The sequence below is a fragment of the Tupaia chinensis genome, unplaced genomic scaffold, assembly GCF_000334495.1.
Source record: "Tupaia chinensis unplaced genomic scaffold, TupChi_1.0 Scaffold000291_1, whole genome shotgun sequence".
Classification (NCBI taxonomy): Eukaryota; Metazoa; Chordata; class Mammalia; order Scandentia; family Tupaiidae; genus Tupaia; species Tupaia belangeri.
Genome location: NW_006159776.1, coordinates 1,305,426 through 1,310,687, shown reverse-complemented (window position 1 = coordinate 1,310,687; position 5,262 = coordinate 1,305,426). Strand labels below are relative to the sequence as shown.

General features: G+C 39.7%; 1 protein-coding gene across 7 annotated transcripts in view; it reads right to left on the bottom strand.

Annotated features, from left to right (window-relative positions):
* The window catches only part of FKTN (fukutin), an 80,662-nt gene that overhangs the window by 39,764 nt on the left and 35,636 nt on the right, over positions 1-5,262 (bottom strand). The window lies entirely within an intron of this gene.

Below are 5,262 nucleotides of genomic sequence, written 5' to 3'. Positions count from 1 at the left end.
GAGCGCACGCGCCCTATAGCGAAAATCTCTCCAAAAAAAAAGAATGAATCAGGGGTCAGCAGATGGCATGGTAGTTGGGGGCGAACTCGCACATGGCCAACTCTGGTTCCAGTCGTGGACCTGGTTGCTTTCTTCCTCACTTTTCCTTTCTGTCTCTCTCTGGTCAAATTAAAATAATAACAATAACAAAGAAAATTAACTAAAAAATTTTTTTCTTTTTTAAAAAATTATTTAATTTTATTTATTCATTCATTTATTTTAATTTGACCAGAGAGAGAGAGCAACACACACACACAGAGAGAGCAAGAGCAAGAGAGAGAGAGAGAGAGAGAGAGAGAGAGAGGGAAAGGGACAAAGGAAGCCACCAGGTCTGGGACTCGAACCATGGTTGGCCATGTGGAAGTGTCCAGCACCTTAACCACCACACCACCTGCTGGTCCCCATGAATAAATAATGTTTTTTTAAAAAGGATCAGGGCCAGCCAGGTGGCAGGGTGGCTAAGGCAGCACCTATATCCCAGATGGCTGACTACACAGCTCAAGTCCCGGATCCTATCTATAACTCAGAAAATACACTGTGTGTGTGTGTGTGTGTGTGTGTGTGTGTGTGTGTGTGTGTGTATACCCAAAATTTTAAGAGGAGAATGGAGGAGAAGGAGAAGGGGCTGTGGCATGGCCATTTCCCTGCAATGTGTGGTATAGCAAAAACTTTATAAAAAAAGTACAATTTGTATGCTCAGACAGACTTCTCCTTTGGTTCAGTATCTTACATGATGCCACTTGCAGTTTCTGCCTTACTTTCTTCCACTTCAAATGCTAAAGAACATCTTTAAACCAGTCCAAGGAATATAAGTTTAGTGATCTTAACTAGAGCTACTGCAGAACTTTGTTTATTGGTGTCCGAAATTAAACCAAAACATGTTTCTTAAAGGTATTTTGACTCAAGTTAATTAAATTCATTTTATTTATTTATTTTTATTTGCTATAGGGCAGGTATGTTCACCAGAGAGAGGGAAAATGAGAAATCACCCTCCACCCAGGGTGGTCATGCCACAATCCCTTCTCCTGCAGGGATTTTGGGTATGCAAGCACTCACACCTGGTGCGTTTTTCAAATTGCCGAGTCCGGGACTCAAACTGTGTAGTCAATTATGTGAGATCAAGCTGCCTTAACCACCATGCCACTAGCTGGTCTCTTAAATTCTAAAGGAAAGCTAAGATTAGCAGGTCTGTTTGGTTCCTTTTTAGTTTTCATTATAGTCCAATATTCTGTGTTAGTATTTTTACAGAAATGTTTCTTCTCTTCACAACATGGACGAATTCTTAGTAATGAGATTTAAAGTGGCAACAGCAGAGATCACAAGAATATAAAATATCAGAAGATTAAAGAGGAAACAGAGAAAAGCCAGATTTCAAAGTATAATCATATTGTAGAAATAGGATCTACCTGGGTTGTTCTCTAAGGAAAGGTCTGTTCTCATGTATTACGCTTTTGAATATCATGTTTTACCAGCAAATGACCATAAAGTCACACATGAAAATGAGAGGATGACAAATGCTAAAGAAAGCAACAAGTCCCTTCTACCCAGACCAGTGGGCGCTGGCAGTTAATAGACTATCCCAGCTGGCTTCTGTGAAGAGACAACCACAGCAAATCTCATAGCTGAGACAGAAACCAGTTATAGCTTAGCCCTACCATCTGCTTGCCCCAATTTACTCTGTATACTCATGTTCATGGAATTGCTTACTTTGTCATTAGACATATCCATCTATCACGAGCCTCTACCCTCCCCAATCAGATGCGGGTCAGCAGAATGTCCACCTGTCCTATCCTATCAAGCTGACACTGAAGTCAAAGTGAGGTAGAGGTCACGGCCTATCTAGTAACACAGGCAAGGAAACACACCTTTCTTTTAAGTATTAGTTTCTGTGGTCTCAACAAAGAGCTGAAAAATAACAGATCCAATATAGACAGGGTAGAAGAGAATAGCAGGAATTTTACAAGAGCATTATTTTGACCAATGAACATTTATGCAAAGCTAAAATATTTTCAATATATAAACAATGTGAAAATAACTCAAGGACAATTTAACCTAAATGTTCATTTATGTTCCTAAGCAGAAATATTCCTAAACTCTTTGTGGTTTTCTTTTCCCAGTTATTTTTCAATCCTTTTAGCAAAAGAATACCCAGGCTTCCTAGAAGAGGGAAGATAAACAAATCATAAAACCAAAACTTATTGTAAAATGGGATTGTGGAGAGGAGGTGGGGGAGGGGTGGTGAGTGACACAGAACAGCACATGCCATGTATCCTGGCCAAGTCACCAGTACATAATGACTATGACTAAAGTACACTGGGTCTATTATAGTTCCTTGACTTTTAAAGCTACGACTAAATTCAGCTAAGCAGTTGTACATTTAATGCCCTGGGACAGTATCTAAAATGGGAACAGATCTAAATTCAAACTAACGCAGCCCTAAATCAGAGTAAATATTTAAGGGCTCTTATCATTACCCTCTCCCCTTCCGCCCCCCAAAAAATCCTCCCATCCATTTTCTATTTCATGTCACTTTTATTACATTTATTTTTGCATAAAAAAATAGGTAGGAGGCCAGCAGATGGTAGAACAGTTACATCACGGAACTACCTCATGGCTGACCACAGTTCAAGTACTGGACCCAGTGGCTTGAAACTCACACTGGGTGCCTGAGTGTGCATGCCCAAGATCCCGGGAGGAGAATGGAGAAGAGATTGTGCTGTGGCCATCCATTCTAGGGGGTTATTTCTCACTTTTTCTCTCACTGTCTCTGCCTCTCTCCCTGGTGAGAGCATATACACTTAGGCAAAAACCTTTAAAAAAAGAAAGAAAGGAAAAAAAAAAAAAACCCAACAATTAGAATTTAATTAGTTGAAGCTATTTTTTCCCTATAGATAAATATCCTTAAAATCTATAAAACTACTTGGTCATGGTTGAATAAAGTAATTTCATCAGCTTAACTACACAATTGATGAACATAACTGCTAACTGGTTAGCTAGTTTAAGTGAGACAGAGGTACTATCAACTATAACTGAAACTGATCTAAAAAAAAGTTGGCATAAAACTTAAGTTGGAGTAGTAGAGCAACTTTTTTTTTCCCCCACAAGAATTTACAAAATAACACAATGGTTTACTCTCATTAGTAACTTTCCCTATTAATTGTTAATTTCTATTTTTGTGTTATTCTATTGCCTAAATCCTTTAATAGAAGCAGAGCTAGCACACGTTCTTGATTTTTTCTAATTTTAATGGAGAGACTTCTAAAGTTTTATCATTAAATAGGATAGCTCACTCCAAGTTGAGCTATCTCCCGGGGGATGGCAACACCACCATTCTTTCTCTTCTATTCTCCTCTTGGGATTTGGGCTCTCACATACACCCAGTGTGTTTTTCTCTTTCTTTTTTTGGAGAGGTTTTTGCTATACGGCATGTGTGCTCACCAGAAAGACAGAGAGAGACAGAAAGAGAAAGTGAGCAATCCCCCCCCAGGGGGGATGGCCATGCCGCAATCCCTTCTCCTCCATTCTCTTCTCGGGATCTTGGGCACACACGCACATGCGCCCAGCATGAGTTTTAAGCCACTGGGTCCAGGACGCGAACCACAGTCGACTACGTGGGAGTCCAGCGACACAGTCATTACGCTAACTGCTGGTCCCTCTTTTTCTTTTTTAAATAATTATTTTGTTTAACTTTACTTATTTATTTTAATTTGACCAGAGATGGACATAGTGAAAGAGACAAAGTGTGAAACCAAGCTGCCAGGCCTGAGACTTGAACCACAATCAGTCATGAGGGAGTCCAGCACTCTTAGCCACCATACCACCTGCTGGTCCCACCCAGGGTGTTTTTCTTTTTCTTCTTTTTTTTTTTTTTGCTGGAGAGGTTTTTGCTATAGGGTGCATGCACTCGCCAGAAAGACAGAGAGACAGAAAGCAAGAAATCATATTAGTTTTTCAAACTATATTTTTTCACTAGCCTTGTGGGATCCAGATGCCTTGACCTCCACACTGCAAATTGGCCCATCCACAGCATTTTCTTTAGAGAATGTCAGTGCAACACAGTTAAGAGTATAAATTCTAAAGCCAGACATTCTGGGTATGAGTACTGAATATTGTCTTATTTTTTCTCCTTTTTTCTTCAACAATCTTGATAGATGTCTGTTTATTTTACACTAGATTTTAAAATTAATCTTTTTTTAGAATTATTTTATTTAACTTTATTATTATTATTTTCCAGCTTTGATCAGAGACAGTCAGAAAGAAAGAGACAGAAAGCAAGAAAGAAAATCACTAGGTCCAGAACTTGAACCATGGTCAGCCATGTAGGAATCCAGCACCTTTAACCACCATGCCATCTGCTGGCCCCTAAAATCAATCTTTTTGAGAACAAGCATTTGGATTTGTTGGTCTTTGATACTATTTATTTCTATTTTATTAATTTCTTCTCTTGACTCTACTTTTTTTGTTTTTTGGTCAAATGCTTAGTTTTTCAAAATTTTTTCATACTTAAATGTTTTGTTTTATTTTAGGTTTTTGTCATGGGGTGTGTGTGATCACCAGAGAGACAGAGGAGGGAAAGTGAGAAATCACCCCCACAGGGGATGGCCATGCTGCAATCTCTTCTCTTGGGATCTTTGAGCACGCACACACACATGCACGGCATGAGTTTTAAGCCACTGGGTCCGGGACTTGAACCGTGGTCGACTACGAGGGAGTTCAGCAATGTAACCATTACGCCATCTGCTTTAAGTCACCAGGTCCAGGACTCAAACAGCTGGTCATGTGGAAATCCAGCACCTTAACCACCATGCCATCTATTGGCCCCTATCCTCTCTATTGTTACTTCTTCAATCTTTTTTTTTTTTAAAGAATTATTTTATTTAGCTTTATTTATTTATTTTAATTTGACTAGAGAGGGACAGAAAGAGAGAGAGAAAGTGAGAAAGAAAATCATTTGAACCATGGTTGATCATACAGGGTCCAGCGGCCTTAACCACCACACTACCTGCTGGCCCCTTTTCAATCATTTTTTCCCCGCCCCCCAAGTTTCCTACAGGCACATGCACTTGCTGGAAACAGTAACAGAAAGAGAGAGAGAGAGAGAGAATGAGATATCACCTAAATTGTGGCTACACCACAATCCCTTCTTTTCCATTCTTCTCTCGGGATTTTGGGCATGCACACACACATGCCTGGTGTTTTTTTCAAGAGTAGGGCTTTCCCCCC